The sequence below is a fragment of the Bombina bombina genome, chromosome 6, assembly GCF_027579735.1.
Source record: "Bombina bombina isolate aBomBom1 chromosome 6, aBomBom1.pri, whole genome shotgun sequence".
In the NCBI taxonomy this organism is placed as follows: Eukaryota; Metazoa; Chordata; class Amphibia; order Anura; family Bombinatoridae; genus Bombina; species Bombina bombina.
The window spans coordinates 855,958,778-855,970,981 of NC_069504.1; positions in this window are offsets into that span (position 1 = coordinate 855,958,778).

A 12,204-nucleotide genomic window follows, 5' to 3' on the forward strand; every position below is an offset into this window, starting at 1 on the left:
TGTGGGACCCATGGTTAGGTTCCCAGAGGCGGTTTGGTGCCCAGGGCACTGATTAGAACAGAACTCTTTGGAGCGTATATGTCCTTGTCCGTTATTGCATGATCTGATTGTTCCGTGTCTCAGTGAGGTCACCGGATGCACAACAAATCGGATAATGGGTTCAATTTGTCGCTAGCGCCTAGTCTAAATGCTACTGAGGGAAATGGAGGTGCAGAACGGGTGTGGGAGCCAAGCTAATGCTCAAAATGAAGTCCAGCCCCTAGAGTTTTGCTGTAGGAGGTAGAATATCAGCAACTGGCATGTAAGTGTCAAAGTTTCTATATTTATGTTAAAGAGGGTTTTATACGTATGTGTGTGTCACTATAAGCAAGTGTGTAAGTTTGTTCCTGTGTATGTATGCGTGTGAGTAAATGAGCAAGTGTGTGTGTTTGTTCCTGTTTGTGTATGAGCAAGAGTGTGTGTTTGTTCCTGTGTGTGTGTGAGTGTGAGCAAGAGTGTGTGTTATTTTCATGTGTGGGAGCAAGAGTGTGTATATGTGTGAGCAAGAGTGTGTTTGTGCATGTGTCAGAAAGAGTTAGAATTTGTTTGTGTGTATCAGAATGTGAGTGTTCATTTGTTTGTGTCGTGTGTAGCAGAGTGTGAGTTTGTTCATTTGTGTGTCAGAAAAGTGTGAGTTTGTGTGAGAGAAAGAGTGTGTTTATTTGTGAATGTGAGAAAGAGTGTGTGTTTGTTCCTGTGTGTGTATGTGTAAGCAAAAGTGTGCATTGTGGGTGTTGTAAGAAGCATATATTGCAGAACTGGGTTGCATTGTTTAGATTGTTTTTTTTTTTAAAGGAGCCAGTACATCTACCTGTGTGTCTTAGACTCCTTGGCCTGACTGACTGAGTAGAGTAAGAGGATGCTGGGGGCTAAAGGGGCGATGTGCACGATCTAAAATGTAATTTGGGCATATATCGGGTATGAAGAATATTCAGGGGTTATGCCTCTGATCTGAACTCAAATTTTGGTATATAGGAAGCATGATGGGTCCATAGAGAATATAGGGTCGATTTATCAAGCTACTGCGGACACAGGAGTACATATGCGCCCCTGTCAGCCGCAGCTCGCCTCTGGCGGACTCAATTCCCCTGGCGTAATTTAACATTGCACATGAGCACTATTTTGTGCTCATCTGCAATGCCGCACCCTGCCCGTGCACAGTTAATCACGCGCAGGCAGGAGCTGCCAATCTCCCCGGTCTCCCCCGGATGGACAAGTCCCACTAACAGGTAAAACTTACTAACTATACACCTGCACAATGCTCTCCATGTCTTTTCTGCTATTTCTGTCTGCCCTTTTCCTAAAACTCACTGCACTTCCTTGTAGCAACAGTAACCCCCACACTATCCATATCTCACCCTCCCTTGTCTCATCCCCTATGCTGTCCTCTCATGAACTACTCTGTCTCCTTAGAAATACTTCCCCATCTAACTCTCCTGTGTCTAATCATACCTGCTTCTACAAGTCTCACTCTCACCTTCTGTCACTCACACTCCTACTACTGCTTGCTGCTGATGACATCTCTCCTAACCCTGGCCCTGCAGCAATCACCACACGTTTACACCCTCACTCAGTCCCCCACTGCAAAAACTCTAGGTCACGCAATCCTAACAATCCCATCTCTATTAACCCACAGCGCTTAGCCCTTCTCTTTTCTTGTGCTCTTTGGAATGCTCGCTCTGTCTGTAACAAACTTACAACTGTTCACGACCTGTTTGTTTCTAATGCCTTCAATTTTCTAGCAATTACTGAAACCTGGTTATCATCTTCTGACACTGCTTCCATTGCTGCTCTCACGCACGGTGGTCTCCACTTTAGCCACATACCTAGGCCAGGTGAGAGACATGGTGGCAGTGTTGGCATTTTACTCTCCCCTTCCTGCTCCTATCAGCACCTGCATCCTCATCCATCTCTCTCCTTTTCCTCCTTTGAAGTTCACTGCATCCACCTGTTTTCCCCCCTCTCCCTCAAGGTGGCAGTTATCTATCGCCCCCCTGGACAAACCTCCAAATTCTTTGATAACTTTGCTGCCTGGCTTTCTCACTTTCTCACTGCAAATACACCTGCTCTAATCCTAGGGGACTTCAACATCCCCATTGATAACCCACCTGCCCCTGCTGCCTCTAAGCTTCTCTCACTCACAAACTCTTTTGGTCTCTCACAATACACCCTATTCCATTCTCACCGCAATGGACACTCTCTTGATCTAGTATTCTCTTACCTCTGCTCTCTCTCTGACGTCACCTGTCGCCCATTTCCCATCTCAGACCACTATCTGCTCACCTTTAATCTTAACATACAGGCTAAACCTACTTCTCCCCCTTGCCCCCGCACCTGTAGAAATATGCACACTGTGGATCCTCTCCAACTTTCCAAACTTATTCAAAAACGACTCCCCCACACTTCCACGATATCCTGCCCTGACCTTGCTACAACCCACTATAACAATACTCTCTTCTCTGCACTTGACACTTTTGCTCCTCCCCAAATATGCAAAACCCCACGTCGTCAGCTCCAACCCTGGAACTCTAAGCAAACACGCTACCTGCAAAAATGCTCCTGTGCTGATGAACGTTCCTGGAGGAAATCCCGCCCTGAACCAGATTTCCTCCACTATAAGTTCATTCTTTATTCTTACTCCTCTGCCCTTCACTTAGCCAAGCAAACCTACTTCTCTTCTCTTATATCTACTCACTCCTCCAACCCTAAACGTCTCTTCTCCATTTTCAACTCTCTCCTCTATCCACCTACACCACCCCCTTCATCTGCATTTAGTGCTCAAGACCTGGCAGACTACTTTTTCAACAAAACACTTATTATCCAAAGTAATATCCCAACACAAGACTGCAACCTTCCATCTCCGCCCCCGGCTACCACCTCCACCACTCTCAGCACCTTCCCCTCAACCACTGAGAATGAAGTGAGTTCCCTATTGTCTTCCTCACACCTCACTACCTGCCCACTTGACCCTATCCCTTCACATCTAATACCTTCTCTGTCTTCTACTCTAACTCCAGCTCTTACTTACATATTCAACCTATCCCTTACTACCGGTTCATTCCCATTTTCCTTCAAACATGCAAAGGTCACCCCCATCCTCAAAAAAACCTCCCTCGACCCCAATTCTCCTTAAAACTACCGCCCCATATCACTGCTTCCGCTAACTTCAAAAGACCTGGAAAAACTAGTTTTCGATTGCCTAACCCACTTCTTGCCCTCCAACTCATTGCTTGACCCCTTGCAATCTGGCTTCCATCCCCAACACTCAACTGAGACTGCCATCACCAAGGTTACTAACTATCTTCTTTCTGCTAAAAACAACGGCCACTACTCAATACATATCTTACATGACCTGTTTGCTGCCTTTGAGACCGTTGACCATCCCCTTCTCCTACAGACTCTCAGCTCTCTTGAGCTCTCTGACACTGCCTGTTACAAACTGCTATTTGTGACTGGCCCTTTAAATGGAAGGTTGCCCTGCTTCCCTGGATTTTGGAGAAGCCTATTTGCCAGCCTCCTTTCTCATGACTTTGGCCCCTGGAAGATTGTGCCCCTGAGAGTATATTGACTTTTGTTGGGTGTGTGTGGCCCTTTGGGAACCGTCTGGGGACATATTGTGACTTTGGTGAACAATGCCCCTTTAAGACTATGTCCCCAGACCTGTGAAATGACTTGTCCCTGGCTTTCTCCCACTTGGTTCAGTTTCATTGTGTGCCATTAAGAGTTAAATTTTGTTCAGCTTCAAGAAACCTATTCTAAATACAAGTCTGCTGGGATTAGCTCTAATTAGGTTTAGTGATCAACTTTCCCATTGTCTAATCAGACTAGTATTGATAAGGTGGACTGCATTGTTTTATTGTGTGTAATGTTATCTGCTGAAGTAAATGTTGTGGCCTGTCAAAGGGAGTGTCTCTCTATCTAATATCAAATGTGTGATGGGGGATTTTATGCCTCCCCCTGAGAGTGTCCTGTTTGCATGTAACCTGAATAAAAGCAGGCTGTGTGCTCCAACACATGAGACCTATTTTTGACCCTCTAACTTGCAGCTTTGACTCATGTTTGTAGGGGACAGCTTCAGCTATAATCACTACAGGGATTGCTATGCTTTTCATACTCCCTTAGCTACGGGGATTGCTACAGAAGGAAGAGGTTCACCTACTGGAGCCTGGTCGTAGGTCCAGGGCGCAGAGCAGACGGCGAGATACCAGCCCAGCAGCGGTGGTTCATAGAGTCTGCGTTACTTATGGTGGCTACGCAGCAGTTATAGTGTCCACGGTGCTGCTGCTCCTTTGGGGAGCGCTAGGAGCATCCTTTTCTACGGTCCAACTTCCAGCCAGCCTGGAGGCAACCGTAACATTTGGCGGCAGCGGTGGGATTGGCGTCCTAGCGCAAGGAGCAGCACCACAACAGCACTGGTATCGTAGGAGAGTAATTGAGGGCAACGCTAGCCACTGCGCAGCGTCCCTACCTACAGCAGCATGGAGCTGACAAGATACTGGTCAGAACCATGTGAAGAGCACCTCAACCGGATCCGTCGCTATGAGGGCGCGGATTTCGTTCCAGAGGTAAAGAGGCGGCTAGTCCGATATGGTCCAGACCCTGCGCAGGATGTAGTCAGTCGCATCATCCGGGAATTGGATACGGAGAACAAAGCGGCACGAGCCTTTGAGCGCCAACTGTGGAGTTTGAGGGTATGGACACCTGGTCTCTCTCCCCAGCCGCAGCATGTTCCACAGGGAGAGGAGAGCAGCGACCTCCCTCCCCAGCGGCAGTATACTGTGCAGAGGGAAGAGACAACCGGTCTCCTTCCCCAACCCCAACCAGAGATACCAGAGGCAGCAGGCCTCATAGACTGGTCCTGGGAGGACCCCCAGCAGGCAGGTGGAGATGGGACCGCAGTCTCTCTACCGGCCCTACAGGGATGCTGGGCAGGTGGCCCAGATCCCCAGCGACAGACCCAGCTACAGGGAGGGGAGAGCATCGACCTCCCTCCCCAGCCGGAGTGTGCCTTCCAGGGAGAGGAGACAACCGGTCTCTCTCCCCAGCCACAGCATGTTCCACAGGAAGAGGAGAGCATCGACCTCCCTTCCCAGCGGCCGCCGGAGTATCAGGAGGAGGAGGTAAGCCAATCTCCCCCTCCCCAGCTAACTCCTAACTTGGGCCCAGGGTTAACAGTGGAGATGTTAACCCCCACTGACCCCCACGTTCCCTTTGCCACCTGGCAGGACTATGCCCCAATTCCCCCAGCAGAAGAGCTGGCATCAGGACAGAGCGCTGCTGGCCTCTGCCCTACAGACCCCCTTGTTACAGGACTGGCCTGCAAACCCCTCACCCCAGCAGAAGCGCTGGCACCAGGGCAGAGTGCCGCTGGCCTCTGCCCCCCAAGTACCATCAGCTATTTGCCCAGCTGCGCCAGGAAGGCAGAGGATGCTACACTTTCATCCTATAACCTGGAACCTACAGGCCAGTGCTACTTGTTGTGGGGGGGCTGCTTTGCTGCTAGTGTTTATTTGTGGGTGGGTTGCGAGACTAACTTAGGCACTGACCGACAGAAGGTCAGGTGCCTTGTTAGTCTCCCTCCAAAAGGGGAGATATGTTACAAACTGCTATTTGTGACTGGCCCTTTAAATGGAAGGTTGCCCTGCTTCCCTGGATTTTGGAGAAGCCTATTTGCCAGCCTCCTTCCTCATGACTATGGCCCCTGGAAGATTGTGCCCCTGAGAGTATATTGACTTTTGTTGGGTGTGTGTGGCCCTTTGGGAACCGTCTGGGGACATATTGTGACTTTGGTGAACAATGCCCCTTTAAGACTATGTCCCCAGACCTGTGAAATGACTTGTCCCTGGCTTTCTCCCACTTGGTTCAGTTTCATTGTGTGCCATTAAGAGTTAAATTTTGTTCAGCTTCAAGAAACCTATTCTAAATACAAGTCTGCTGGGATTAGCTCTAATTAGGTTTAGTGATCAACTTTCCCATTGTCTAATCAGACTAGTATTGATAAGGTGGACTGCATTGTTTTATTGTGTGTAATGTTATCTGCTGAAGTAAATGTTGTGGCCTGTCAAAGGGAGTGTCTCTCTATCTAATATCAAATGTGTGATGGGGGATTTTATGCCTCCCCCTGAGAGTGTCCTGTTTGCATGTAACCTGAATAAAAGCAGTCTGTGTGCTCCAGCACATGAGACCTATTTTTGACCCTCTAACTTGCAGCTTTGACTCATGTTTGTAGGGGACAGCTTCAGCTATAATCACTACAGGGATTGCTATGCTTTTCATACTCCCTTAGCTACGGGGATTGCTACAGAAGGAAGAGGTTCACCTACTGGAGCCTGGTCGTAGGTCCAGGGCGCAGAGCAGACGGCGAGATACCAGCCCAGCAGCGGTGGTTCATAGAGTCTGCGTTACTTATGGTGGCTACGCAGCAGTTATAGTGTCCACGGTGCTGCTGCTCCTTTGGGGAGCGCTAGGAGCATCCTTTTCTACGGTCCAACTTCCAGCCAGCCTGGAGGCAACCGTAACATTTGGCGGCAGCGGTGGGATTGGCGTCCTAGCGCAAGGAGCAGCACCACAACAGCACTGGTATCGTAGGAGAGTAATTGAGGGCAACGCTAGCCACTGCGCAGCGTCCCTACCTACAGCAGCATGGAGCTGACAAGATACTGGTCAGAACCATGTGAAGAGCACCTCAACCGGATCCGTCGCTATGAGGGCGCGGATTTCGTTCCAGAGGTAAAGAGGCGGCTAGTCCGATATGGTCCAGACCCTGCGCAGGATGTAGTCAGTCGCATCATCCGGGAATTGGATACGGAGAACAAAGCGGCACGAGCCTTTGAGCGCCAACTGTGGAGTTTGAGGGTATGGACACCTGGTCTCTCTCCCCAGCCGCAGCATGTTCCACAGGGAGAGGAGAGCAGCGACCTCCCTCCCCAGCGGCAGTATACTGTGCAGAGGGAAGAGACAACCGGTCTCCTTCCCCAACCCCAACCAGAGATACCAGAGGCAGCAGGCCTCATAGACTGGTCCTGGGAGGACCCCCAGCAGGCAGGTGGAGATGGGACCGCAGTCTCTCTACCGGCCCTACAGGGATGCTGGGCAGGTGGCCCAGATCCCCAGCGACAGACCCAGCTACAGGGAGGGGAGAGCATCGACCTCCCTCCCCAGCCGGAGTGTGCCTTCCAGGGAGAGGAGACAACCGGTCTCTCTCCCCAGCCGCAGCATGTTCCACAGGAAGAGGAGAGCATCGACCTCCCTTCCCAGCGGCCGCCGGAGTATCAGGAGGAGGAGGTAAGCCAATCTCCCCCTCCCCAGCTAACTCCTAACTTGGGCCCAGGGTTAACAGTGGAGATGTTAACCCCCACTGACCCCCACGTTCCCTTTGCCACCTGGCAGGACTATGCCCCAATTCCCCCAGCAGAAGAGCTGGCATCAGGACAGAGCGCTGCTGGCCTCTGCCCTACAGACCCCCTTGTTACAGGACTGGCCTGCAAACCCCTCACCCCAGCAGAAGCGCTGGCACCAGGGCAGAGTGCCGCTGGCCTCTGCCCCCCAAGTACCATCAGCTATTTGCCCAGCTGCGCCAGGAAGGCAGAGGATGCTACACTTTCATCCTATAACCTGGAACCTACAGGCCAGTGCTACTTGTTGTGGGGGGGCTGCTTTGCTGCTAGTGTTTATTTGTGGGTGGGTTGCGAGACTAACTTAGGCACTGACCGACAGAAGGTCAGGTGCCTTGTTAGTCTCCCTCCAAAAGGGGAGATATGTTACAAACTGCTATTTGTGACTGGCCCTTTAAATGGAAGGTTGCCCTGCTTCCCTGGATTTTGGAGAAGCCTATTTGCCAGCCTCCTTCCTCATGACTATGGCCCCTGGAAGATTGTGCCCCTGAGAGTATATTGACTTTTGTTGGGTGTGTGTGGCCCTTTGGGAACCGTCTGGGGACATATTGTGACTTTGGTGAACAATGCCCCTTTAAGACTATGTCCCCAGACCTGTGAAATGACTTGTCCCTGGCTTTCTCCCACTTGGTTCAGTTTCATTGTGTGCCATTAAGAGTTAAATTTTGTTCAGCTTCAAGAAACCTATTCTAAATACAAGTCTGCTGGGATTAGCTCTAATTAGGTTTAGTGATCAACTTTCCCATTGTCTAATCAGACTAGTATTGATAAGGTGGACTGCATTGTTTTATTGTGTGTAATGTTATCTGCTGAAGTAAATGTTGTGGCCTGTCAAAGGGAGTGTCTCTCTATCTAATATCAAATGTGTGATGGGGGATTTTATGCCTCCCCCTGAGAGTGTCCTGTTTGCATGTAACCTGAATAAAAGCAGTCTGTGTGCTCCAGCACATGAGACCTATTTTTGACCCTCTAACTTGCAGCTTTGACTCATGTTTGTAGGGGACAGCTTCAGCTATAATCACTACAGGGATTGCTATGCTTTTCATACTCCCTTAGCTACGGGGATTGCTACAGAAGGAAGAGGTTCACCTACTGGAGCCTGGTCGTAGGTCCAGGGCGCAGAGCAGATGGCGAGATACCAGCCCAGCAGCGGTGGTTCATAGAGTCTGCGTTACTTATGGTGGCTACGCAGCAGTTAGAGTGACTACGGTGCTGCTGCTCCTTTGGTGAGCGCTAGGAGCATCCTTTTCTACGGTCCAACTTCCAGCCAGCCTGGAGGCAACCGTAACACTGCCCTCTCCTGGATCCACTCTGATCTCTCTAATAGGTCCTTTTCTGTCTCCTTTGCTGGAGACTCCTCCTATCCATTGCCTCTGTCTGTTGGAGTACCTCAAGGCTCTGTTCTGGGTCCTCTACTCTTTTCGATTTATACTTCCTCACTGGGTTAACTTAGTAGCTATGGCTTCAACTATCACCTCTATGCTGATGATACTCAGATCTACTTATCCACCCCTGCACTCTCTCCTTCTGTCCTTTCTCACATCAGTGTCTGCTTATCTGGCATTTCTTCTTGGATGGCCTCTCACCACCTAAAAATCAACATGTCCAAGACTGAGCTCCTTCTAATCCCCACCTCTAATTCTACCCTGGTTTCTAACTTTTCAATCACTGTTGGTGACACCACTATCTCCCCATCACCCCAAGTCCACTGCCTAGGAGTTACACTTGACTCCAATCTATCCTTCATACCCCCCATCCAATTGCTCTCTTCATCCTGTCGCAACCACCTATTCAATATCTCCAAAATGTGTCTCCCTGGCCTCCCTCTCTCTGCTCTTCAATCCATCCTAAATGCCTCTGCTAGGCTAATCCACCACTCCTGACGCTCTGTATCTGCTGCACCTCTCTGGGAGTCCCTTTACTGGCTTCCCATTCACAGCAGAATAAAATTCTAATTTTAAACAAAATTCTAACCCTGACCTACAAAGCCCTTAAAATTGAAGCAATAAATTTCCAGATTGTTTTACTCACCCGGTTTTCGTTTGGTTGAACTACAAAGCCCTTAACAACGCACCCCCCCCACCTGTCCTCACTCATCAACAAATATACTCCAGCCTGCCCTATAAGATCCAACAATGACCTGCTCCTTGCATCTTCTACCATCCCCTCCTCCCATGCTAGACTACAGGACTTCACTTGTGCGGCACCAACCATCTGGAACGCACTTCCTCAAGCTGTCAGACTTTCCCCTAACCTTTCCTCCTTTAAACGCTCCCTAAAGACCTTTTTGTTCAGGGAAGCCTATCTCCAAATCAGTAACAAATGAATTGCACTTCCCTAAAAGCTGCCCTCATCTAACTCCACACTGACATCATTCTCACCTTTGCAGTACCACCTCCTGTTTTTCACCCTCCTACCCATCTAGATTGTATGCTCCCACGGAATAGGGCCCTCAATTCCCCCTGTATTTGTTTGTTAAACTTTGGTGTCTTTTATATTGTATTGTACTATACTTTTATCTGTGTACCCATGGACAGCGCTGCAGAATATATTGGGGCTTTATAAATTAAAAATAATAATAATAATTGAAATTCTCCACCTTAGAGGTAGAGAAGAGTTAGGGAAGCAGCAGTCTGATGACCGCTGCTTCATAAATAGGGACTGCACTGCATGTTCTCTTATGAGAGTGGCTAATTTGAATTTTGCCATTTATTGTTCTTAAAGGGACACTGAACCCAATTTTTTTTCTTTTGTGATTCAGATAGAGCATGCAGTTTTAAGCAACTTTCTAATTTACTCCTATTATAAAATGTTCTTCGTTCTCTTGCTATCTTTATTTTAAAAAGAAGAAATCTAAGCTAAGGAGCCAGCCAATTTTTGGTTAAGAACCCTGGACAGCACTTGTTTATTGGTGGGTGAATTTATCCACCAATCAGCAAGAACAACCCAGGTTGTTCACCAAAAATGGGCCGGCATCTAAACTAACATTCTTGCTTTTCAAATAAAGATACCAAGAGAATTAAGAAAATTTGATAATAGGAGTAAATTAGAAAGTTGCTTAAAATTGCATGCTTTATCTGAATCGCGAAAGAAAAAAATTGGGTTCAGTGTCCCTTTAATGATTTTATTGAATAGCGCCTCCGCATAATTTTAAGCAAAAGTACACGTCCCTTGCAATAATATTTTTATTGTGGTATAAGAGTATTTTTTATATATAAGATAAGGAAATAAATAACATTGTTTTTTAATCAATTGATATTTTGTTTTGAGTCTGAGCTTTTTAGCGCTGCTTCTCACTTATTTGCTCTAACAACTTTGTATCTATATGTGGAGGGGATAGACAGAGAAACAGAAGGACTAGTTTATCTCTCTTTTGGCACTCTTATTTCTTTACCTTTCAAGAAAATTATTTTTTGCCATACACACTAAAAATTATAAAAAATGTACTTCTAAAAGAAGTGCTATTGCAGATACCACCGAATATTTGCTGGTCCTTCGACACATTAGGTTCAGTAATGGCTTCTGGTCCCCAGTGTTCTATAATTTTTCTGGACCCCATAAGAATCCTTGCCCCTTAAGAATACCTACGCTCCACCACAGTAGCTAATCTTTACAACGGTACAATGGCCACTGTAATTACCCTATCTGCCTGGGGAGTTCAAGGGGGGCGCCCCACTGATTCTCTGGCATCCACCCCCTGAACCCCCCAGGCAGAGGCAAAAAAGATAGTGAAGATGGGGGAATTACAGTGCATTGTATATCTGTTTGATACATTGACTTGATGAAGCGCATGCGCACTGAGGGGATTTGCAGTAACACACCTCCAAGAGCTGATCGAGCAAAATTTAGAACACCGGTCCTAAGTACACCACTTTTTGAACAAATCTTGCTACTGTATCACTTTACACAACAATAGCAAGGTTTTTGTAACACAATATTCTCTTGCTATGTGTTTATATCAAGTATGTTCCCTTTAAAATTAAATGAAACACTAGGAGTTTGTATTTTTAATATGCAATGTTTAATTGTTAAAATGTTCAGAATATACACTATTTATTTTGTTTGATTTGGCTGTGAAATACTTTTATTTTAAATGGTATGCTCTGTCTGAATCACAAAAGAAAATGTTTGGTGTTACATATCCCTTTAAGGGATATATGTTTAGCATAATCATAGAGTTTTCGAGTATTTTTGTATTGAAGGCCTTTTGTAATACAGTACTAAATTGTTGCTATATACTGTGCATACATACACAATTACTTAATGTAAAAAGATTGCTTTAGGTCACAAGTTTTTAGCTATAGTTCATGCTTTACTGCCCTCTAGTGACAATATAGTTTACTGTTGCACCATTTTAAAGGGGCATTGAAGTGTTTAAAATGCTTAAAAGGACATGAAACTCAAACTTTCCAATTTACTTCTATTATCAAATTTGGTTTGTTCTCATGTTATTCTTTGTTAAAAGTATCAAGATAGGTAGCGTGCGCTTCTCTGAAGCCTTACATGACAGGAAATAGAGAACTGATGCAATATAATGCTACACACGCCTTAACTTATCTTCCTGCTTTTCAACAAAGGATAAAAAGAAAATTAGATAATAGAAGCAATAAAAGGCTACTTAAAGGTGTATGCTTTATCTGAATCATGAAAAAAATGGGTTTTATGTACCTTTAAAGGGCAATATAATATAAATATTTATTTTTATTTTTTTAATTGAAGCCATTTTTATACCATGCAAAGGGGTAAAATGTATATAAACCCAGACAAGAGC